The sequence below is a fragment of the Equus caballus genome, chromosome 2, assembly GCF_041296265.1.
Source record: "Equus caballus isolate H_3958 breed thoroughbred chromosome 2, TB-T2T, whole genome shotgun sequence".
Classification (NCBI taxonomy): domain Eukaryota; kingdom Metazoa; phylum Chordata; class Mammalia; order Perissodactyla; family Equidae; genus Equus; species Equus caballus.
Genome location: NC_091685.1, coordinates 89380335 through 89407107, shown reverse-complemented (window position 1 = coordinate 89407107; position 26773 = coordinate 89380335). Strand labels below are relative to the sequence as shown.

At 34.4% G+C, this 26773-nt stretch overlaps 1 protein-coding gene across 5 annotated transcripts in view; it reads right to left on the bottom strand.

Moving 5' to 3' along the window:
- The window catches only part of IQCM (IQ motif containing M), a 417125-nt gene that overhangs the window by 353296 nt on the left and 37056 nt on the right, over positions 1–26773 (bottom strand). For 2 of the 5 annotated variants that reach the window (XM_070257806.1, XM_023628599.2), the window contains one exon: positions 12558–12649. The exons of the other annotated variants lie outside the window; for them this stretch is intronic. The gene's annotated coding sequence lies outside the window, so the exon portion shown is untranslated. The remainder of the gene's footprint in view (positions 1–12557; positions 12650–26773) is intronic. 5 annotated transcript variants of the gene reach the window in all.

Here is a 26773-nt window from a genome sequence, read left to right as displayed (position 1 = left end):
GAGAGCAAGAGAAGAAGAAAGGAACGAGAACTACAAAAACAACCAGAAAACAACTAAAATGGCAAAAAGTACAAAGCTATCAACAATTACTTTAAATGTAAATGGACTAAATGCTCCAATCAAAGACAAAGGATCGCTGAATGGATAAAAAAAACAAGACCCATATATATGCTACCTACAAGACCCTCACACCAGATCTAAAGACACACACAGACAGAAAGTGATGGGATGGAAAGACATTCCAGGTAAATGGAAATAAAAAGGAAGCTGGCGTAACAATACTTATATCAGACAGAATAGACTTTAAAACAAAGACTGTAATAAAAGATAAAGAAAGGCATTACGTAATGATAAAGTAATCAATTCAACAAAAGTATGTAACACTTGTAAATATGTACCCAATAAGGAAGCACCTAAATACATAAAGTAAATATTAAGGGACATAAAGTGGGAAATTGACAGCAATACAATAATAGTTTGGGACTTTAACACCCCACTTACATCAACAGATAGATCATCCAAAGAGAACTTTTAAAAAGAGTTAATATCTACCCTTATCAAACTATTCCAAAACTCAAACAGGAAAGAATGTGTCCATATTTATTCTATGAGGCAAGACTTATCTGAACCAGACAAAGACATTAGGAAAAAAGAAAATGACAGGTCAATATCCCTGATGAACACAGATGCAAAAATCCTAAACAAAATATTAGCAAACTGAATTCAACATTACATTAAAAGGATCATACACCATGATCAAGTGAGATTTATCCCAGAGATGCAAGGATAGTTCAATATTCACAAATAAATAAACGTGATACATCATATTAATAAAATTAAGAATAAAAATCATATGATCATCTCAACAGATGCAGAAAAAGCATTTGACAATTTCAACATCCATTTATAATAAAAACTGTCAATAAGGTATGTATAGAGGGAGCATATCTTAACATAATAAAGGCCATATATCACAAACCTGCAGCTAACATTATATTCAACAGCGAAAAGTTGAAAACTTTTCCTCCAAGATCAGGAAAAAGACAAAGATGACCACTCTGCCTACTTTTATTCAACATAGTATTGGAAGCCCTAGCCACAGCAATCAGACAAGAAAAAGAAATAAAAGGCAACCAAACTGGAAAGAAAGAAGTAAAACTATCACTATTTGCAGATGACATGACACTACATATAGAAAACCCTAAAGATCCAGCAAAAAAACTGTTATAACTAAACAATGAATTCAGTAAAGTTTCAGGATACAAAATTAATATACAGAACTCTGCTTCTATACACTAATAACAAACAATAAGAATGAGAAATTAAGGAAACAATTCCATTTACAACTGCATCAAAAAGAAGAAATACTCATAAATAAATTTAACCAAGGAGGTGAAAGACCTGTATTCTGAAAACTCTGAGACATTGATGAAAGAAATTGAAGATGACATCAACAAATGGAAAGATATACTGTGCTCATGGAATGGAAGAATTAATATTGTAAAATGTCCATACCACTCAAAGCAATCTATAGATTCAATGCAATCCTTATCAAAATACCAATGGCATTTTTTTACAGAACTAGAACAAAGAATCCCAAAATTTGTATAGAACCACAAAAGACCCTAAATAGCCAAAGCCATCTTGACAAAGAAGAACAAACCCTGGAGGTATCACACTCCCTGACTTCAAACTATACTACAAAGCTACAGTAATGAAAACAGTACAGTACTGGCACAAAACAGACATACAGATCAACGGAATAGAATAAAAAGCCCAGAAATAAATCCATACTTATATGGTCAATTAGTCTATGACAGAGGAGGCAAGAAGATACACTGGAGAAAAGACAGCCACTTTAATAAATGGTATTGCGAAAACTGGACAGCTACATACAAAAGAATGAAACTGCACCACTTTCTTACACCACATACAAAAATAAACTCCAAATGGATTAAAGTCTTAAGTGTAAAACTTGAAACCATAAAATTCCTTGAAGAAAACACAGGCAATAATTTCTTTGACATTGGTCTTTGTAATATTCTTTTGGATCGGTTTTCTCAGGCAAAGGCAACAAAAGCAAAAATAAACAAATGGAACTGTATCAAACTAAAAAGCTTTGCACAGTAAAAGAAACCATCAAAAAAAACGAAAAGGCAACTTACTAAATGGCAGAAGATATTTGAAAATGATATATCCAATAAGGAGTTAATATTCAAAATATAAAAAGAACTCACTCAACTCAATATCAAAAAAACAATCTAATTAAAAAATGGGAAGAACACTTGAATAGACATTTTTCCTAAGAAGATATATAGATGGCCAACAGACACATGAAAAGATCTTCTAATCACTAATCAACATCACTAATCATCATGAAAATGCAATCACAACCACAAGGAGATATCACCTCACACCTCACAAAATGGTTATCAGAAAGACAATAAATAACGTGTTGGCAAGGATGTGGAGAAAAGGGAAGCTTCATACACTGTTAGTGGGAATGTAAATTGCTACAACCACTATGGAAAACAGTATGGAAGTTCCTCAAAAAATTAAAAATAGAACTATCATACCATCCAGCAATTCCACTTCTGGGTATTTTCCAAAGAAAACAAAAACACTAATTCAAAAAGATGTACGCATCCCTGTGTTCATTGCAGCATTATTTACAATAGCCAGGATATGACGGCAACCTAAGTCTCTATCAATAGATGAATGGATAAAGAAGATGTGGTATATATATACACAAGGAAATATTACTCTGCCATAAAAAAGAATGAAATTTTGCAAATTGCATCAACACGAATGGACCTAGGGGGTATTATGCTAAGTGAAATAAGGCAGACAGAGAAAGACAAATATCATATGATTTCACTTTTATGTGGAATCTAAAAAATAAAACAAAACAAAAACAAACTCATAGATACTGAGAACAGACTGGTGGTCGCTGGGGGGTGGGTGTGGGTGAAATGGAGAAGGGGATTAAGAGATACAAACTTCCAGTCATAAAATGAATAGGTCATAAGGATGTAATGTACAGTATGGTCAATAGTCAATAATATTGTAATAACTTTGTATGATGACATGTTTACTAGATCTGTCATGATGATCATTTCAAAATATATAAATGTTGAATCACTATGCTGTATACCTGAAACTAATATAATGTTGTATGTCAACTGTACTTCAATAAAATATATATATATTCTTTGAAAAAAATTATAAGCTCAATATATAGAATAAAATCTAGACTAGACACAGTCTAAGAGAATCAACGAATTAGAATACTGAAGAATTTCCCAGAAGCCAGTAAAAACGGATATAAATAAAAAGATGAAATAACAGTTAAAAGACGTAAAAGATACATCGAGAGATCCTAAAATAAATATAAAGGAAGTTCCAGGAAAAAAAAAGGAAACGAGAAAAAGCAATATTTCAAGCGTCAGTACTGAAAAATGACATGCATCTTGAGATTGAAAATACACTCCAGATGCCAAGCAACAAGAATAAAAATAAATCCACATCCAGACACTTCCTAGTGAGCATCAGGAATGAAGAGGAAAGAGTCATTTGTGCCCATTGTCTCCAATTTCTGTCTTCCCACTCTCTTCTGAACCCACTCTCATCAGGCTTTTGCCCTTGCTACTCCATCTAAACTGTTTCTAATGGACACTGTGATGCACCACCCAGAGCATCCTGAAGGCCTTACTCTCCAGCTGCTGGACATGCTACCAGAAAATAGCCCTCAGCTATGACCCTTCCTCAGATTACATTGGCTGAGGAGTCACTTTGCCTAAAATCATACCCCTTTCCAGGGCAGCCCACTTTCAGTGACTAGTCAACAAGAGGTTTATGCATGTCTAGATATGTCATCCCAATTTAGGACAACTCTGAAGGAGTATCTCAACATTAGAGTTTCCTGTGGCGTCTGCTGAGGCATTTACTAGACTGCATTACAGCCCAACTTCTCCCTCTATTCCTGCCTCCTTTCCTTCCCTTCCATAGAGGTGATTCCAAATACATTTCCTAACAAACCTCTTGCTCTTCTCCATCTCAGAATCTGCTTCCTGGGGAACACAATCTACCATTCTTTTTATCAAGGCTACTGATAACCTTCATGCTGTTAAATCCAATTGTCAATCCTTAGTCCTTATCTTAGTTCACCTATTAACAGCTTTTTACATATTTTATCACTGGCTCCTCCTTGAAGTATTTTCTGCATATGGCTTCTAGGAACCTTGACTATCCTAGATTTTCTTACCTTCTCTTACTTCCTCCTCAGTCTCTTTGGCCGGTTCCTCCTCATCTCACTGCCCTCAACATATTGAAATGTCCCCAGATTTAGACCTTGAATCTCTTTTCTTTTCCATCACATATATTTACTTTGTGATTTCATCCAGTCTCATGGCTTTAAATACCATCTCTATGTTAATGATTTGCAAATATATTTTTTCAGCCTGGTTCTCACCCCTTGGTTCTTTGACATTTCAACTTGGATGTCATAAAGGCATCTCAAATTTTTCATATCAAAACTGAGTTCCTAATCTTCCTAATTTTCCCAACCTCAACACTGATATCTCCACTCTTCCAGTTACTAAGGCCAAACAGTCATCCTTGACTCTTCTCTTTTTCATATATCCCACATTCTATTCATTAGCAAATCCTGTCAGCAATACTTTGAAATTATATTCAGAATCTGATAGTTTCATACTACCTTCATTGTTAATACTCTAGTCCAAACCATCATTATCTCTCACCTGGATTATGAGAGTAGCCTCTAACTAGCCTGTCTGATTTACTCCCTACCCCTATCTGACAATCTATTCTTAACTCAGTGATGGGGCTCAGGGCAGGCCACCCCAAAATATGCCAAAGTGGCATATTGATTATTTTAAATTAAAGTCATTTGAGAAAGATCCAGTGCAAGAACACTCTGACTGTCCTCTCTGTATCCAGGAAAGCAGGAAATAAATCCCTGATGTGAAAGGTACCTTCCCTGCACCAAGAGGTAGAGAGACATCCTTACCACCAGAGAGAGGGAATTCAGGGCCAAGAAGCCTGTCTAAATAAACTCTGCTTAGTTTCTTCACTAATTAGAACCCAAGCCTAAGTTTCTTTGTCTTGTCTATTCTTCACAAATTTATTGTTTCTTTGTCTAAAAGTTATAAAAGCTGCCTGCCTTGGTCACTTCTTTGAACCTCTTATTTCTATGAGCTCCCATACGTACAAAATTAAATGTTTTTCTCCTATTAATCTATCTTCTGTCAATTTAATTATTAGACCAGCCAAAAGAACAAAGAGGGGTAAAGGGAAATTTTCACCACTCTCTGACACCAGCAACCAGAGTTATACCACTAAACCTAAGTCAGATCATGCCTTCCACTCAAAACCCACTGATGACTTCCAGTCTCAGAGTAATACTGGAAGTCCTTACAATGGCTCACACAGCCACACATTATCTGTTACCTCACTGACCTCATTTTTACCTCAGCCTCTTGCTCACTTTCCTGGAGCTATATTGCTTTCCTTGCTGCTCTGGTCAGGCCAGTCTTGTCCCCACCTCAAGACATCTGCATTTGCTATTTGCTATGCCTGAAATGTCCTTCCTTCAGATATCCACAAGGTACCAACCCCTCACGTCTTGCAGGTGTACACTCAGATGGAGCCTCTGAGTAAAGATGTCACCAGCCACCTATATATAATTGTGACCTCACCTCCCACAACGCTTCCTACCCCCTCCATTTATTTTCATCCTTGACACAAATACTATTTAGCATAGTATGTGTTTTACTTATTCATGATCTATCTTTCCATGGCAGAGACTGCTAGCTGATTCCCCAAATGTCTTTTCTCTTCCTCCTGAGTCCACAGCTAAACTACATTTCCCAGGCACCCTTGAAGTTAAATATGAACAAGTGACTGAGTTCTAGCCATGAGAATGTGGGCCAAAGTGATAACTGCCATTTCCAGGCCTGGTTCTTAAAAACCTCACACATCATCCTCCATGCCCTTTTCCCTCTCTGGCTGCTGGAATGTTGGTGACCCCAGAACAACATTGGAACCAAATATTAAAGATGGCAGAGCCACAAAGTAGAAGATGCGTGTATCTTAAGAGCTGCCTAACTAGAAACATCCATAAGAGGCAGTTTGATGAATAAAAAGTAAAATAAGGCAGTAAGTTAGTGATAACCAGGGGGTTACTTTATTACAGTGACTAGCTTTATCTTAGCTAAAATATTCACTTGCTAGGCTGTAAGATCTATGAGTGCAGGGATTTTTGATTGCTTTGTACACTGACGAATCCCCAATGCCTAGAACACTAACTGTCAGTCAATAAATATTTGAAGAATAATGAATAAATGAATAAAAACTTAAATTCCCACATAGAGAAAAGCTAGGCTATCTAGAAAGGGATGACAACTTTGACAAAAACTCTCATCAGCAATGACAGTTGACAGAAGACAAAATCTTAAAACATTTGAGGGAAAATAACAATAAACATAAAATTCAAAATCATTCTAAACTATCAAGCAAAAGTGAGAACAAAATAAACACTTTTATAAATACTAAGACTAAGAAATCCTACACATACAGATATCCCCCAAAATAAGCTATTAAAGGATATACTTCAGTAAGAAGAAACTGAGCCCAAAAGGAATGAATGGAATGCAAGAAGAAAAATGGTAAGCACAGAAATTTGATACAGTATGTTTATAAATTTACATAATCATTAACCTACAAAAACTTATAAGAGTAGTTAATTTGGATTTTTTTCATGTAGAACTAAATACAATAACCAGAAAGGGGGAAAAGAAGACACAGAAAAGAGCAGTTTTCAGTGGATTAAGAGTCCAGGGTCCTTGTCTTGTTTAAGAAGAGAATAAATACACTGAGTGACTTTTTACGAAAATATTAGAGACAAATAATTCCACTAACATGTTAAGGATAACTTCTAATAGAATGCAAACATAACGTATAGCTCTCAAACTATCAGAGGAATCATAGTAATTTTTGAAAACTTTATCAAGAAGGTAAGAGAGGGTTAAAAAAAACAAAGAAAAAAATGGAATACAAACAGAAATCTAAAATAAGATGGCAAAATAAATGTAAATTATCACTAAGTACCATAAATATAAACAGATTACACTGACCTATTAATAAACAAAGATTATCAAATAAGGTAACACAAATAAAATTCAACTAAAATGTTGGGCTAAAAGACATATTTAAAACCAAAAGCAAAGAAAGATTGAAAAGTCATGAAAAAGTATTTACCAGCAAATAATAACAAAAAAACCCTGCTGTAGCACCAATACTATCAGACAAAAACAGATATTAGATTAAAAATTAAAAACTAGACTACTGGTGGTAAACATAATGCAGTCTAAAAAGAAACAGATATATAATAAGGTACACTGGAAATTCACATGTTATAAGCCAATATGACTTCAATAAAATAATTTTTTAAAAAATTACTAACAGGGATGGAGAGACACACTAAATCATGATTGAAGGATCAATGACTCAAGAAGATGGGACAGTCATGAGTTTGCATATACCTAACGAAATAGTTCCAAACTTTTCAGTAATAGAATTACAAGGAAAAATTGACAAAGTGACAATTAGAGGAATTTTAACACACCACTATTGGAAATATAGATAAAGTACACACAAAACAGTAAGGATATAGATTTAATATTAGATACATGCTTGACAATATATATTTTAGAAGCCTGCACAAATAGAGAATATACATTCTTTTCAAGCATATGTAGGGTGGGGCTCGCCCAGTGGCGCAGTGGTTAAGCGCGCACGTTCTGCTTCAGCGGCCCAGGGTTCACCAGTTCGGATCCCAGGTGCGGACATGGCACCGCTTGGCACACCATGCTGTGGTAGGCATCCCATATAGAAAGCAGAGGAAGATGGGCGTGGAAGCTAGCTCACGACCAGTCTTCCTCAGCAAAAAGAGGAGGATTGGCAGTAGTTAGCTCAGGGTTAATCTTCCACAAAAAAAAAAAAAAGAATATATAGGGCATTTTTAAAATTTTTCCATATACTAAGTCACATGAAATGTCTCAATAAATGTTAAATATTTGAATAATACAATTGTTACAAATCAATGTTAACGATAGTTTTTTCAAAGTGTATTCCCAAATAACCCAATGATTAAACAGTAGATCAAAATGGAAATTATAAAATATTTAAAACAGGGAGGAAATGACACCACAACAAATTAAACCTGTGAAATGCAGGCAAAGTAGTACTGAGAAGTAAATTTATTGCCTTAAATGTATTTACTAAAACAAAATAAGAAGTATTTAAAATAGTTAAACATTCAACTTTAACAGATTTAAGCAAAGAAGTATTAACGTCAAAAAAAGTAGAAGAAAGAAACTAATAGAGATAAGAGCAAAAATGAATGGAATAGACAACAACTGCAAAAAATTAAATAGCAGGGACTGTCAACAAAATCAAAAGCAAGTCATTTGTAAATATTCACAAAATATACAAGCTTCTAAGTACCATAAAAAGAGGAAGAGAGAAAGGGAGGAAGGGAGGAAGAGAGGGAGGAAGGAAAGAAGGAAGGAAGTATAAGCAATATTAGCAACAAAAGGAAAGGCTGAAGAGGATGGGGAGAGAAGTCTAGATTTGTTAGGACGCTGCTGGATGGACCAAACAGACCCAGGTAAAGCAGAACAGTGAAGAAGCCTCAATCATCCAAGAGAAGCACGCAGGCACTGAGTCCTACGTGGAAGAAGAAATCACAGAGAATGAGGGAAAAAAACCACAGAGAAGAGCATGAAATGCACTGAAGGGGAGGCAAGTCAAGAGCAGCATAAAGTAACCATATGCTAGCTCTTCAACTATTTTCCTTTCTAAGTAAAAAACTAGCATTACATAAAATAAAATAGATTTAGAATATAATGCCTTTGTTAAGAACTATTTACACAAGATTAAAAGTAACAGAGCAGAAGGCTGAGAGTGAACTTAATTGTTCTTTTATGTATCTGAATAGCTCATTAACAGAAATCAAGGTAGTCATTAAGAAAGCACAGCCAATCTTCCTCCAGAGAAGAATTGCTAATCCAACTACCCATCCAGGGTCTTGTTCCTGATTTCATGCACTAGGAAACACCTTTTAGGTACAAAACACTATTTTATTTCATTTTAATTAATTAAAAATTTTTATTAAATAAGAATTATATAAAAATTACCAATGAATTCAGTGTGTTGTATTTATATATTTTATTTACATGTATGTTTATTTTTGAGATATATCAAAACAGGGTTAAGCAAAATTGTGAAGTCAGCCAAAAAAAATAAAAGCCAGTGTTTGCCTAGATATTCTTCCAGAAATGTTCTGCCCCTAAGCAGTATCCTTTCCCTTAGAAGGCTCTCAGACTATGCTCAGAGGCTTTTGTATTTTAATAGGGGAAAATACATCAAGGTATTTACCACTTGCCTTTAAGTAAAATGTATAAGAAATAATCAGATATTAGCAGACAGATAATTTTGTTAAGTCTTTGTAAAGCAAGCTTTCATACCATCCCTAAAATCATAAAATATGGAACCACTACTATTCTGTCAATTCCTTGGGCCAATAACGCCTGTGATATAGAGGTCAGGATGTGAAATCGAATGAGTGTTTAATGCCAAATAAATAATAAATAATTCAGCTCTTCCTTCACACACGACCTTATTACTCAATATAAAAAAAAAATCATAACAATCTTCCTAACTATAGATCTACTCATATTCCTCTTTTGATCAAAGTGTCAGTGTTTATAAAATAATGTAATAATAACCGAAAGTCACAAGTCCAACACTAAGTCCCAATGCTCTCATTTATGCATGGTAAGCTAGCTTTCCATTTCCTATTCCCACCACCACCACCTGTGCTTTCCTCCTTCCTCAGTTTTGCTCAAGCTGCTTTCTCCACCCAGATTATGAACTTCCCTATTTGCTAAGAACAATCAATTCAGATTTTCCTTAGAGGAACATATCACATGCCTCCTCCTCCACAAGTTTTCTCCTTATCCTCCACATGAGAAGTCTTCCTTCTCTCCTAAGAATCCCATAGCATTTATACTACTCTAGTTTATGTGACTTGTCCTTTCAAATCTTGTGTTATGGTTATTTGTGTTGGACACCTGATACTGATATAATGTTGTGTATCAATTATATCTCAACTAAAAAAAGAAGTAATAAAGTTAAGACACACTAAGACAATTTTAAGTGAAATGTGAAGACAAACTTGATGGTGATTTTTTAAAAATTATATCTAAAAGCTTAAAAACATGACAGGAGAAGTTGATGGGAAAATTTAGGAATATGTGAGTTAAAAAATAATTAAGAGAATGAGATCATATTGGAGAATGATCCTTCTAAGGCAGTGTCAAGGCTTCTCTTCAATGACATGGCAGATAGAGGAGAGTGGCTTAAAAGATAACAGGATCCAGTCTGGGATAAAAGGTGTCTTCTTGCAGGTTGCATATTCAAATCACCACGTTTTTACAGCACTGTGCTTCACAACAAACTGTATCAAACTCTCGATAAAAAGAATTATCAAGCATTATATTTCATCTTCTGTGAGGTAGCACTGTAGAGCTCATTGAAAAGAACACTCTTACACAATCCCTTCATTAAGAAGATGTGAGCGTTGAGGTCAAAGGTTGCAATATTTCTATATTAAAAAAAGGCATCTTGATCTCGTAGTCTCTGCTCATCTAGACCTCTCTACAAGGTAATCAATGCCAGTAGGAGAATTAAATTTAATTGCCTTGTTATTTAATAAGTTTTAGGTACAGTTTCACATGAGGATTAGAAAAAATAATTTCTACTTCAGATTACTTTATAAAAAGCCTATTTAGTTGTAATTCATGGACAAGGTTCTCTACAGATCTCTACAACCTCTAACAGACAAATCCCAAAATAGCTTTTTATTTAAATCACCTTCCCTAATTCCTCTTATTAGGCGTTCCAGAGATGTTAATCCTTTTGCCACACAGTGATTTTCAGGAGCAGCTTTAGTAAAAATGTTAAATTTAAATGCATATATACATGGACTGCATGCTCACATACACACATACCCACACAAGCACAAAAACAGGTTCATGCTCTGGTAACACCACCTGAAGTCAAAGAACAAGGGCTATCAAACACATTCAATGAGTGAAATTTAAATATAATCAAATCTAATCTAATATTGGCTTTTATGCTAAAAATATGCTGGCTTCCTGCTTTTAAGGAGTCCATCATCATCATTGTCATCATCAGAAAGCAACAAGATGGACAAAACATTATGCTGCTGTTGTACTGTATAGCATGATTTATATAATGTCAGAAAGAACAAACAAAAAACGTGCAATCGTTGCAGAGTATTCTATTTTTGCATGTTGAGTTTAGGGTGTATATGAAAACACATGGAAGAGGTGGGATTTTATGAGGCTCCCAAAGGAGGAAAAGAGGCTGAAGAAGCACAAGAGCCCAAGCGCTCCTCCCTTAAACTGGACCATCAGAGAGAATCTCACAGAGGCTTGTAAGATAAGAGTAACTGGTGTGTGAAACCCCCAGGGTATGATCTTCACTACGCTAAACCCTTTAAATCATGATTTTATTGAAGATCCACAACAATGCTCTGCACTTAGTACTAATAATCTCAGTTTCTTAGATAAGGTTATTGGGGCTTGGAGAGGTCCAGGAACTTGTTTAAAGCCAAAGAGCTACAGGTGGCAGAGTCAGGATTCAACCCAGGACCCTCTGACTTGAAAATTCAAGCTCTTAACTTTGGGCTTGCTGCCACTCACTGTGAAAGGAATGAAGAAAAACTGCCAAAGAAAGATGCAATGCCCGAAGATCCAGGAATTCATTTTTTTAATCTGGAATCTTCTCTGCAATGAGGAAAAGAAGGTGATGAGTAAACGAAAAGCAATAGGATATATCGGGGTATATGATGAAGCCATTTGGTTGAAAACTAATTCGACCTGACCTTGTTTTTCAGAAAGGCCTGACATGGCCTGTTGAGCATGCATTGTACATCTCCTGTACGCATTTAGAATGTCCCAAAGCCAAGGATGACGCTGTTAAAGATACAGACGTAGCTCTTGCCATATCAGGTTTCTTTAAGGATAAGCATCTCTTCCCAGAAATTAAGGATTAGTCACTGACCTGCTTTAACTCACCTTGTGACCACTGACCTGCTGTGCCAATAACGCAATCTCATTACTTGTAAAAGGGATATTCCTGATATATGTGATGTATGCCCTTTGTTCCAAGACGGTATACAACCACTCTTTGTTCCAAGACAGTATATACACACCCTGCTTCTTTGGAGTGCTTCCTTCCTTAGGAGGAAAGACCCTAGGCTATAGTCCTCAGACCTGGTTCATATAATAAACTCATCCCAGTTTTGATTTATAGACTGATTATGGATTATTTGCATTGACAGACTTGAGAGTACCTGGTGGTGTCAGTAGTAGAGTTGAGCTATGTACCCTATTTGCCAGGGAAAAGATTCATTTTCCTCAAAAAAAAAAAAAAAAATCCAAATTTACCTCGTGACCAAAGAGCCTGATTCCAGCACTTTGGAGATGTTAAATGAGGATGCTGCTGTATCCATTAGTGCAGAAACATCAACAGAAAAATGCTGTAAAAGGAAAGGATCAATATTGACCCTAATAGTAGTAATCATATTTTTGTTACTTTACCTAGGGCTAATTGAAATATTTTTACTTAATGATATTGTTAACATAAACAAATATTAGGTTTCAAAATAATATGTAAGGAATGATCATATTTTATTAAAAAAATATAAATATATTTGCAATGAGATTTCATGATCTTTTTTCTTTTTATTTTTGTTTTCTAATTTTCCTAAAAACAACATGCATTACTCATATAATTTTAAAAGTGGGAATAGGAAGAAGTAAAATCTAATAAAACGATTCACATTAACCAAAATATCTATCACCAAAATGGCAATTTATCCATTTCTTATAGTAACTATCATAAAGATCTTCTTCATGGGGACAGGCGTTACACAGATACCACTATCAGAATATTAAACTGGATAATGTCTTGCCTTAGAAACCTTGGCACACATAGATTTTTTTGGTTTTCTTGAAAGTCTTACTCTATAAATCCAATTTTTCAAAGATCCAAGGAAGATTGTTACCTTTATTCATTTCAAAATATCTCTCTATTTTTTCTGTCATTATACTTAATTATATCTTAGTATGGTTTGCTCCTGGTGTCGTATTCAGCTCCTGTCATTTCAAAATTACACTAGATGAGTCACTTCTAAAAGAGAAGTCTGTAAATAGCAAATTCCATCCATGTACGGTACTCCCGTCAGTCTTAAAGGGTAATATTTCCTGAACTTGACCCTAGTTTCAAGAGTGCATCTTGTTGGAGGGCCTGTGGGCTTCTCCCCACCGATTATGTTGGAGTGAAAATTTCAGTATTGTAACTGCATTATTTTAGCACAGAATATTAAAAGATCTGTTGAGCTGTGTTATCATTGCTGATCATTAGTCTGTGTCATTCAGATGACAAGTTAAACTGGTTTTTGAAGAACTGCAATCTTTATGTGTAAATATTCTTTTGAAAAATAAAAAGAGAATAAGTTGGAGTGTAGGAGGAACTATAGATGCATTTAAAAAGAGAGAGCGAGAACATAACCTGGCCTATTATAAATGTATATAAGGAGATCTGTTTTAGAGTTTAGGGTACTTACTACTTACTTACTTACATATCTGGCCTAATTTTAGTTATAGGGGCCTAGAAAAATCTACATAAAATGAGTGTTACTACCAGCCCCATGTCGCAAGGAAAGTGAATCACAGCCCTGATGTAAGAAATTTTATCACCTAAGTTCCTAGAAAGATAACTCGTCAGGAGATGAGTTTTTTTGCACAAATCTTGCATTTTGCTTCAAATTAAACTTTTATCTCACACAGAAAAACATGTGAAGGGGTGGGTAAGTTACACTGTTAGTAATCATGGCTTCAGCGGAGACATAAGTCCTCAATCACTGTGAAGCCTTCTACAATTTGGAGTCTAGATTAACAGCAACATCAGGAGGCACAGTGACCTTGTCCACTTCACAATCTCTGTGCTACAAACCAGGGTGAGAAATTAAAAAGTTTACTCACTAGATAAATCATTTATAATGAATCATCTGATTTTCTAGCCTATCTCTGGATTGTTACAGGCATAATAAATTACAGTAATAACAACTAACAGTCAACAAGAAAAAAATTTCTAAGTAGAGATATTATATCAAATATCATGGCATCTCTTTAAAAATTTCCGGACAAGTGCATTTTAAAGTTAAAATAAAATCCTACTTAGGGCCAATTTTCTGAACAGCCCACACACGCCTTGGGAACTTGAATATCTGCTGCCAAGAGTTCCAACATGTAGAATCCAGCCTGTGACATTTCTGTCTATAATGGGATTATCCCAATATATTCCCCACCTCTAATCAGGGTAAGGCTGCTCAACAACAAGAGCACTTAAACAGAGACCAAGGATCATTAAGAAAAACACTCATGAGATTTGGCAGTTTAATCACATATTTACTGAAGGCTTAAGTTATGCGAATCCTCTGTGGTATTACTTGGCACCAAGAGTTATGAACAAGACAGGGGACAAACTTGAGCCTTTGGGCACTTCATGTAACTTATTCACCAGGACAATTCTTTTCAGCATCTGAGACTAAATTTACAAAAAATATTTATGGATAATTTAAACTATTTAGGGTATTACATTTAGATCAAGCACCTTAGAAGGAATATTAAAATCTTGACAGATCATAGAGTGAAATACCCAAATACTTTTCCATGATAAAGGATTCACTGTCATTTGCATTTAACAATTCATAGATATAAGAAACTTTCATTATCATAAGTATCCCTACTGCATTAACACTTACCTAAACTACAGATTCTTTCTCATTAAATATCTTTGCTGGCCAGGTTTTCATTCTTGATCTTTTTCTCATTCTAAACAGCTTTCTTAGGGGAACTCATTTACATCCATAAATTCTAGTACCTCCTATGCGCTGATATCCCTGAATTATAGAACCACATATTCAACTGCCTGCTGGACAGATCCCCCAAGGTGGTCCATCAGGAATCACAAACTCAACTTGACCAGATAAAATCAATGATCTTTTATATCCAAAATATGTCTCTTTCCATGTTTTCACAAATGAAACTACGAATCAGACTCAGCATTTTAATGGGGCACACATGGGAGAAAGAAGATATAGGCCAGGTCCCTCAAAATTGCAAGTGAGATCAGAGACTCGCCACAAAAACCTAGAGCCCAAAAATATGTGGTGCTCAACAGCTAAAAGAGGTTAAAAGTGAAAAGACAGAAAAGATAGAGCATGCTATGCTAATCAAAAAAGCTGGAGTGGCTATATTAACATTAGATAAACTAGATTTTAGAGCAAAGAATATTGCAAGGAATAGAGAAGATCTCTTCATAATGATAAAGAGGTCAATTCATCAAAAGGACATAATAATCTTAAAGGTTTATGCACCTACAAAAAAACTGATAGAACTGCAAAGAAAAATAGACAAATCTACAACTATAGTTGGAGACTTCAATAACTCTCAATAATTGGTAGACAAAAGTACATTGAAAATCAGTAAGGATATAGGAAACAACACTATCAAACAACTCAACCTAATTGACATTTACAGAATAAAAAAATAGCAAATCAAACCTAAAGTAAGCAAAGTAAAATAAATAATAAGGGCAGGACAGAAATCAACAAAAGAGAAAACAGAAAAACATCAATAAAGTCAAAACCTAGATCTTTGAGAAAATAAATAAAATTGATAAACTTCTAGCCAGACTGAGGAGAAAAAAAGAGTGAAGACGGAGGTTAAAAATATCAGTAATGACCTCACACCATTAAGAAAACAATTACCATACAATCCAGCTATTCCAATGCTAGGTATTTATCCAAAGAACAAGAAAATATGAATGCATAAAGATATCTGCACCCCTATGTTCATCACAGCATTATTCACAATAGCCAAAGCTACGAAGCAACCTAGATGCCCATCAATGGATGAATGAATAAAGATGTGGTATATATACACAATGGAATATGACTCAGCCATAAAAAAGGATGAAATCTGGCCCTTTATGACAACATGGATGGATCTTGAGGGTATTACGCTAAACACAATAAGTTACAAGGAGAAATTCAAATACCATATGATCTCAATCAAAAATAGAAGATAATATGAACAACACATAGAGACAGAGATTGGATTGGACAGAGGGGAAGGGGGGAGGGAGGAGGATGAAAGAGGTGATTAGGCACATGTGTCTGGTGATGGATTGTAATTAGTCTTTGGGTAGTAAATATGATGTAATCTATATAGAAGTTGAAATATAATCCAGTGCACCTGAAATTTACATAATGTTATAAACCAATGTTACTGCAACAAAAAAATTTTTAAGTGTCTAAAAAAAAAAAAATCAGTAATGAAAGAAGTGATGTCACTACAGATCCTACAGAAAGTATTATAATAATAAGAGTATAGTATCAACAACTTTATGCCCATAAATTCAACAACTTAGATAAAATGGTATCTTTGAAAGACACAAATTATCAAAGCTCACTCAAGAGAAATAGATAACCTGAATAGTTCTGAATCTACTTTAAAAATTGAACATGTAATTAAAACTTTTCCACAAAGAAAACTCCAGATCCAGATGGCTTCCTCACTGGTGAATTCTCCCAAATATTTAAGGAAGATGTATCAATTCTATACAAGATCTTCCAGAAAATCGGAAAGAGCAAAAATACTACCCAACTCCTTCCACGGGGCAAGCATTAAGACAAAACCAAACAGATATATTACAAGTAAAACAAAATAAAACCTACAAACACTATCCCTCATGAACATAGATGCAAATATCCCACCAAAAATATTAGTAAATTACATCCAATAATATAGAAAAAGGATAAAACATCAGGACAAAGTAAAGTTTATCCCAGTAATGCAAGATTGGTTTAACAATCAAATATCAATAAATGTAATTCACCATATTAACAAACTAAAAGAAAAAAATAATCATCATTTCAATAAATTCAGAAAAAAATGTTTGACAAAATCCAACAACCATTCTTAATAATAAAAAAAAAATTCTCAGCAGGCTATGAACAGAAAGTAATTTCTCTGACCTGATAAAGAGCATCTATGAAAAATTTACATTAGCATCATACTTAATGGCAGAAGACTGAACAATTTCCCCAAGATCAGGAACAAGGTGCACTCTCACGCTTCTCTGCAGCATTATACTGGAGATTCTAGCCAGTGCAACAAGGCAAAAAAAGTGAAATGAAAGTCATCCAGGTTGGGAAAAAGGAAAATTGCCTTTGTCTAGTATTCTTTCTACTATACTTCTAACTTTATGATTTATATTTTCTCTCTGTATATATTTTAAATAGTAAAAGAATTCCACAATTAAATTAAAATTACAACAAGAACATTCACCAACAATTATATACGTCCTATGAAGAACAATTTTTTTGTCAGATGACCCAAGGGAACTTCTGTTAAATACAATGAATATCACTGTGTGCCGAGAACCCTGATGGCAACCACTTTGAAATCTGCTGTTTTTAAAAATGTCCTACTTAATTATTGTCTTAAAATTATCCTTTAAATATCTACCGCTGTCAAACACAATGCCTTATCACAGGATGCAAATAAAATGAAGGCAAAAGAATAAAGGCTAAAGAGAAAGATTGCCTTAAAATAGTTGTGTCACACTTAAATGTCATACTGTCTCTTAAAATTTCCTCTTATTATAAGCCAATTAATTTATTCACATTCATTGTGAAAATTATCTCTTCAAAATAGTCCATTGTAGAGTGGAATTATTTTCTCATTTCATTTGGGAGACAAGACTTATAAAGTTCTTTTGTCTTTCTTCATTTATTTACTTGTTGGCTGGTTACTTGGTTCAGGCTTCCTCTTCATAGTAATACCTTGAAATGTTTTATGTTCAGATCTATTTATAAGTTTATAATGGAATCACCCTGTTGGTCCTAAGTTGCGTGTGTGTGATTTCTAATACTCAATGAATCTTCACATTCACTCATAAACAGACCTCTGATGAATAAGAAGGCATAAATTCTTATGCTTGATAATGAGTTGTTATGACAATATACTTTTATCATCTCTATTAAAAATCAGTCATGCCAAGGGATTTTTTTTTATCTTAATGGGGGTAGCATTAGAGGAATTTTAATTTAAAAGTGAAATAATCATATTTTCTTTTAGTAGGATGAGCTATATCCCATTCCAGTCAGTTCAGTCTTTGTTTGCACCTATTGTTCTGGTTCTGTCCATTCAGCATTTGTTTTGGTAAAAGCATCCTAATTTGAATGAACAACTACGTGGTCACCCTATCTTGTAGAGAGATTACTCTGAGATTTAGGAAATGTTCTTATTTTTTAATCTAATAATCCTTCAAGAAATCTATTCAAAGGAAATAATGACAGAAGCAAAGATATAGCTTTGTATGTAAATATGTCCATTATGGAATTATTCATGGTCACAAAAATGTAAACAACTTAAAGGCCAACAAGAGAAGAATTGTTAAATATGTAATGGTTCAGAAATAAATGGAATATTATGCAGCACTTAAACATTATGTTTTTAAAAATAGTTAATGACTAAGAAATGTTCAAAATATAATTTTGACAGAAAAAATAAAGTACAAAATGTATTCATAGTGCAACCCCTCCTCTATTACATATATTTCATACATACACATGCACACACCCCATTCAAGAAAAATAGGAATATACAAAATGATTAACAGTTCTCTCTGGATAATGACTATGGATGATATATTTTTCTTCAAATTTTGCTGTATTTTTCAAATTTTCTTTAATAGTGTGTCACTTTATAGTCAGAAAAAAATAAACACTGCTATAAGAACACAAGAGAGAGAAAATCAGAATGATGAAAGATCCACCACTTTGGAGTTTTGGCAGTGGAGAGACCAGTTTGTGTAAGTAAAAGAAGCATCTTTAAAAATAACGTGGTAATACTGGTTAGCAACATAGGTCACTTTCTGTGCTGTCATCCTTTTCAGGTGTTACTAATTCAAACAGTAATTCAAACAGAAAAAATGTCTAAAACTGAGGTAGTAGAGTCTTATATAAAGTTAAAACAGCCCAACGTCACCTTGATTATTATATTGTGGGCACTTTAAAAAGAAACGTGTTTTTTTAAGTAATATATTTAAAGGATAGTAACTAACATTAAAAAAACACGAATTTTATATGAAGAAGAGTTAAGGACACTGGGAATGCTTATCCTAGGAAAATGAAAATTTAAGTGAACACAGGTTTTGCCTCCTCTAATTAGCTAATGGTCAGAGCTAACTACAGATGAAATGGGATCTCTCATGAGGCAGCGAGTTCCCCCTTCCTAACCACTTGGGAATTGCTCTCCACTAAATACATGAAATGTTATTGTGCAAAAGAACACACATGACAACCACCTTGAGATCTGCTGTTAATCTTGTCTTATAAAGAGAAGTTAGGCATTATATGGGTTTTTAGGTTAACTGTTCTCTAATCTCCCCTCCAAATTTAGCAAGATATGATGTTAATATTCCTAAGATTTGATCCACCTTGCTCACATTTAGTTTTATATCGAACTGTAAGATAAAGCTGATGCTCCCTCATTTAATAGTCAGTTAGAGATTATTCTGAGCCACTTCACTGTTCATTAGCACTCCCACTAGAGGTGGAGGGGGTGGAGAAGAGTTCATTCAAATGAGCTGACTCTTGTGCATGTTAAAAGTTAAAATGAGACTTCATATAAAAGTGTAATATCACTGGCCAAAGTGGTAAATTAGTATTCTGAGTGTGCTCCCATAACCACTTTACCCCTATTATCTATTTCCCTTTGCATTAGGTGTTTCCTATTTGTTTACTAAACATACGACTAAGGATTTAGAACACAATTGTCATCTCAGCTTCCCTGAAATGCCAAATCTGTAACAATAATAACATGATAATGCTGAGCTCTTTGAGCCTAACTCAGAGCTCTGATTTTATCACAATTGAATTTACATTTTACAACCGACTGATCCTTTGTCCTACTCTATCATGACTTCTAAGGTAAACATCATTCCCCCGAAGAAAATGGACCATAAACATCTCTAGGCTTCATTATTATAGATTTCTAGGTAAGTTCCTCATCCAGAAAGTTTATTTACAGAAAATAAACTTTGTCCAGGTAAGAATTTGCTTTTATTGTTATTATCATTGTGGTAAAAAACACACAGCATAAAATTTACCATCTTAACCATTTTTAGGTGTACAGTTCAGTAGTCTTAAGTATATTCACATTGTTGCAAAATAGATCTCTAGAACTTACTCATTTTGCAGAGAGCTGAAACCCTATACCCATTAAACAACTTCCTCTTTCCCCCTCTCCCCATCCCTGGTAACAAATAGTCTACTTTCTGCTTTTAAGAATTTGCTTTTTGTATATATTTCCTCCAATTTTCTTGTATTTCTAATATGTTTTTTAAAACAAGGAGAAAATGCAGACTAATGTTTCAGCTCACATCTGTATTTTTAAAACATCACAGTCATTATTCAAATATCAGGTTTCTATGAATGCCATAATATATATTGTTTTAATTCTACTGCAACTATAAAAGCAATTTGAAGAGTAATGGGCATTTTTTTCTTATCATACTTATAAAGTGAGTGTTAGAAAAAAAATGTAAAAGGCATTTAAGCAGTTTTTCTCCTTAGTTTTGTTCAAACATAGCAAGAGTATAATTAGCTGGACAAGCTGCCCAATTCTGTAATACATGTCACCTCCTCAACTTACAAACTTGCAGCAACGACAAGTTGCTTTGAAATAAAATAAAAATCTCTACTTAAAAAAAAATTACATTCAGAAAGATGAAGTAAAACACCTCCATTTTTCTCTTTCCCAGGAGGCAAGTATATACAAGAGAGAAATTAGAAAAAACTTTTTCAATTTTTTTAATTTAGCAAGTTAAGATGCTGCAATAATGAGGAGACATTCATTTTGCTCACCACCAAGTAATCCCTCCCACATTACTGGACAGCTTCATGGTTTCACTGCTTCATTGCCACTTAATGATCCTGGAAATAAGCCAACATTTTTCTTGGGTTCTTTTTGCTTTAAAAAAAAATCCAAGAAGTTACGTTGGCAATGCATCAAATCAAGTATTTCACTTCAGCTTATTCTTCCTTCTTGGTGAACATTTAAAAGATAAATTTCTTTCATCCTACCCCTAGATTCAAAGTCTCCAAGAGATAGACTTCTTGATTTTACCCATGTTCTTGAAATGATTAAATGCAAATTCTACTCTGAAATAAGTATCTGATTGAATTCTGTTTCTCCAAAAACAAATGCCTCAAGATATAACCCAAAATACATATTTCCCAAACCAAGGAAAGAAGCCTAAAGTTTTTAAGATCTACAGAGGAGAGGCTAGTAATAACCCAGCAAGTCATACATTCCAGCTCAGCAGAACCTTAAATCTGCCTATAAAGAGACAACAAGAAAAACGGATCCTCAAAACTACTAAAACCTACTAAATGATCTGAGATAAAACCATCATCTCTTCATTTCTGATCTTATAATGTTCTTTCTAGGAGTTCTACTTGTCAGCACAGGTCATAGACTCACCATGTGTGTACAGAGCTTTTAACCAAATTAATGATTCTAAGTGAATATTTTCTAATTCATTGCAGGTACAGCTCTTAAAGTATACTTTGCTGGCACAAGTTGAAAAAAAGCAGTATATTATATAGGTGCAAGTTCCTCCCACTCAACTTATTTTAAGTTCTAGTATCAGCCAAGATAATGATGTTCATCACGAAACACTATATATTACAGGTTTAAATACCTACTTAAACATTCATTAATTCAAGAGTTAAGAGCACCCTAAGTGAAAGGCACTGGGCTGGGTGGTGTAGGCGACACACGGAGGAATAACTACCCCTGCCCTCAGTCAGTTTTCAATCTACCTAAAGCGAATAACAATTACATTTTGGATGACAAAAGCTATTATTCACACTAGCACAGTATGGCATGATGTTTCACGGTTTATTAAGTGTTTTTCAAAATCTTATTTTTTTCCCCTAAAAACAAAGCTACGAGATACATAGCACAACACTATCCCCACTTTTAGATGGGAAAACTAAGGATGAGAAAAACTAAATAACTGATGTAAGGACATGTAGCTAACAAATGATGAGTTCAAGGCTTGAGCTGAGGTTTTCTAATGTCTATCCACTATAACACATTGCCTCATCAATAACTGTAACCACTAGATACATAGCTAAATGCTTTAATCACAGCTTGTGGGAAGCATGGTTCTTCTGATGATAATATCCATACAGAGAGGTAGCAAGAAAACATTTACCAGTTTGACAGTATCATCATTTTTATTGTAAAAGTTACGTGGGTAAATGAGAGCAGATTAATAAAAGGAAACTACATGACATAAAGTTGACTTACAAAAAAATAAGAGCTAAAACAATTTTAAGTAAAATCAGAATGTAAAGAGGGATGTCCTCATCACCATTATTACTCAAAATTGAATTATAAGCTGTAATGAATAAATGCCAGATAAGAAGAGATAAAATTATCGCTTTTTGCTAATAAGACTGTATATAATAATGGTAATGACTAGAATTTTTAAAAATTGGTAAGATGGCTAGAGTCAAGATAAATATTTTAAAATGCTGCAATTTTTCTGTGTTCCCCAACTCCTCCAGAACACTTGTCACTCTGTATATAGACATCCACCTCAGTTAGATCGGATATTTACAATCTTGAACAGAAACCTCACATCCCCTCTGAATTATCTGCTTTGGACGATTTCTCCAAATTCCAGAACTAGGATCAGAACAATGATTTATTTATCTTATCACTATGACCAACAGGATTTACTAAAATCTTCCCTTTCAGAACAAAGAGACTGCCTCTAAGACAAGATTCTACCCCACTCTTGGAGCCACTGGCAGCAAATTCCTGGACATTTTAAAATTGCAAATTTGTCTCTGTTTCCAGTCTTCAAGAATGCATAACTATCAACATCTAATATCTAAGCATTCACTGCAGACAAGGAAAAAAAAATCTATGATAAAAAGACATGCATGTGTTTTTTTTTGGAAAGTGTCCAGTTCAATGTTAACTCCCTAATAACCTGATACGACCTGGGTTTTTTTTTTCAAGATGGGCGTCTGAGCTAACAACTGTTGCTGATCTTTTTTTCTCCCCCTTCTTCTTCTCCCCAACGCCCCCAAGTACATAGTTGTATATTCTAGTTGTGAATGTCTCTGGTTGTGCTATATGGGATGCTGCCTCAGTATGACCTAATGAGTGGTGCCATGTCCGCACCCAGCGAAACCCTGGGCCACCGAAGCAGAAGGCACAAACTTAACCACTCGGCCATGGGACCGGCCCCCAACCTGTTTCATATGCCTCTCTTTCAGCTTTTACAATCTCTTTATTTCCAAAACAGACAGCAGTTTACACAAAACTCAGAAACTAGATGATTTATCAATGAGATTTACATGTCATTCTTTTAAAGAACACTGGTAACATTTAAAGAATTTTCATTTCATTGCTGTGTTGAAATGTATTCCCTGAGACTTTTCATCTTCTGTGCCTGTAATAGGTATATGGGACTCTCCTGGTGTGCTTGATGAATTGAGTGGCCATATGGAAAAACCCACATCGCAAAGAACTGCAATAGCCTCTAGGAACTGCAACTGACCTCTAAGACCTCAGGCGATCTCCAGCTGACAGAAAAATGTTGGGCCCCTCAGTTATACAACTGCAAGGAAATGGATTCTACCAACAACCTGAATGAGCTTGGAAGTGGGTTCGTCCCCAGTCAAGTCTCCAGTTGAGAATGCAGCCTGGCCAATACGGTGAATAAAGCTTTGCAAGACCTTGAAGCACAAAATACATTCAAGCCATGTCCAGAATCCCAGCCCACAGAAACTGTGACATAATAAATGTGTGTGCTATTTTAAGCCACTTAATTTGTGATAACTTGTTAAACTGCAGTAGGAACTAATATACTTTCCAGTGGCTTTCTGTCTTAGAGTAAATTCCAAGTCATTTCCACAATTTTGCCCCTTGCTATCCACTCTAACCTCATCTTCTTACATTTTCACCATTGCATACTTTGTTTTAGCTATAATGGCCTCTTTGCTCATCAAATATGACAACCTTGCCACTGGCTCAGGGCCTTCAATCATTCTGTCTGGAATACCTGCTTGGCTCAAAGCTCACCTTCTTCAGGTAACTACTCAAAGATTACATTGTTGGAGACATCTTCTCTGAAAAAAAATAGGAATTCCTACCCCGACTCAACATGCACTGCTAACATCTGACTGCTTTATTTTCTCCACAGCACTCACATATCACCATGTGATGGATATTTACCCATCTTCTTATTGTGTTTCTCCGTCTGCTAGAATATAAAGTCCAAAAGAGTAGAGACTTTGTTTTTTTAACTGTTGTCAACCTATATGTGGAATATTTGTTGAATAAATAAATAAGTAAATGGATAGATAAGTTAATGAATGAATTAATCAAAGTAAATGAACAAAGATTTTGAAGAAATTAAAGAGAAGTTATTAGACACGAAGAGTAAACAAAATAACTTGATGTAGAGATAAATTTTATCTAACAAATCAAACAGAAAAAGCATTCAGAATTATAATAAATAATTTCCCACTTCCTCGAGATCCCAGTGGTAAAAATAACATAATTTTTCTAATCATGAGAATTAGACTAACTTCATACTTCTTCATAGCAACTGTCAGAAGACATTGGAGCAATGACTAAAATGTTCTAAGCGAAAAAGTGTGTGACCTTAGGATTTAACATTGATTCAACTTTTTCCTTGAAATTCAAGCAACTAATTTTATTAAGCACTCAAAATCCTAAGAAATATAATTTCTATGATAGCTTCATGAAAAGTGAAATCCTGCCATTCAAGAAATGGATGAAATAAGGGACTCAGAAATGGAAAAGCAAGAATGAATAAAATAAGTATTGGCAGGCATTGAATCAATTTAAATAAATCTATTTAAACAACTACAGTCATTTGTTAGAAAATATAATTTGAATGTTTTAGACTTTAACCAACATAGCTGAAAGATTGGTAGAGACGTCATTAGAATAAGTAAAAGAGTAATTATTTCCTCATAATTCACATCAGGGAGAAAATTTACATTATGTCAAAAATTAAAACATGAAAATTTTTTGTAAATGGCTCAACTAACTTAATTTATCTTTCATAATAACTTTCCTAACCTTAGATCTTTTAGGAATTACTTTTTACAAATTTTTTCTGTAGATTGACAGAAAGTAAATATTTAGGCTTTGTAGGCCACACGGAATCTCTATTGTATTTGTATTTCTTTACAACCCTTTAAAAATGTAAAAACCAACCTTAGCCCCCAAGTTGTTCAAAAACAGGCCGTGGGCTGAATTTGGCCTGCTTGCTGTAGTTTGTTAACTCCTGGCTAACAATGAAGTAACATTGAGCTAACATTCTGTTGTTCTTCCATTTTCACTCTAGAATCTTTTGATTCTGTTAAATTTAAGTAAAACTGTGGTATTTTGTATTTCAAAAGTATGTGATAATGTATAGGACTTCCACTTTTGGCCAAGATGTACCCAACAGGTATAATTCACAATGTTTGACATCCAATCAAAAATTATCAAACATACAAAAAATCAGGCCAATATGATCCAGAATAAGAAAAAAAAAAAACAACTGAATCAAAACCAACCCAGAAATTACAAAGATGATAAAATTTGTAAACAAGAACACTGGAATAGCTATTATGATTGTATTCCTTATGTTCAAATAGCTAGAGGAAAGATTGAGGATGTTAAGCAAAAACCTGGAAGATATTTAAAAGACTTAAACCTAACTTCTAGAGATGAAAACTAAATGTCTAAGATAAAAAATACACTGGATGGGATTAACAGAGATAAATATTGCAAGAGGAAATATTAGTAAACTTGAAAGCATATCCATAGAAATTATCCAAAATGAAACGCAGAAAGAAAAAAGGCTGGAAAAAAATACATGATGTATCAGTAAGTCATGGGAATACTTAAAGTGGTCCTAAAACTTATTGATGTTCTGTTAATCATCTGTTTAATTGAATTTTTGAGAGGGAGGAGCAAGGACAAAAATATATTTGAAGGCATAATGGCCAAAAATTTTCCAAATGTGATGAAAACTATATAACCACAGATCCAAGAAGCTCAATAAACCCCAAGTACAAGAAAAATGAACCACAACAAATTTTTTAAAACCAGTGATAAAAAGAATATCTTAAAAGCAGCCAAGAAAAAAGACACATTGCATACAGGCAAACAAAGATACAAATTGAACCAACGAAAAGCCAAAAGACAGTGGAGCCACATCTTTAAAGTATTGAAGGGAAGGAACTGTCAACCTAGAATTCTAAACCCAGGGTAAACAGCTTTCAAAAACAAAGATATACACCTATTGGAATGGCTAAAATCTGGAATACTGACAACACAAAATGCTGACAAGGATGTGGTGCAACAGGAACTCTCATACATTGCTGATGGGAACGCAAAATGGTACAGCCACCTTGGAAGACAATTTGGCGGTTTCTTATAAAACTAAACACACTCTTACGATATGATCTAGTAATCATGCT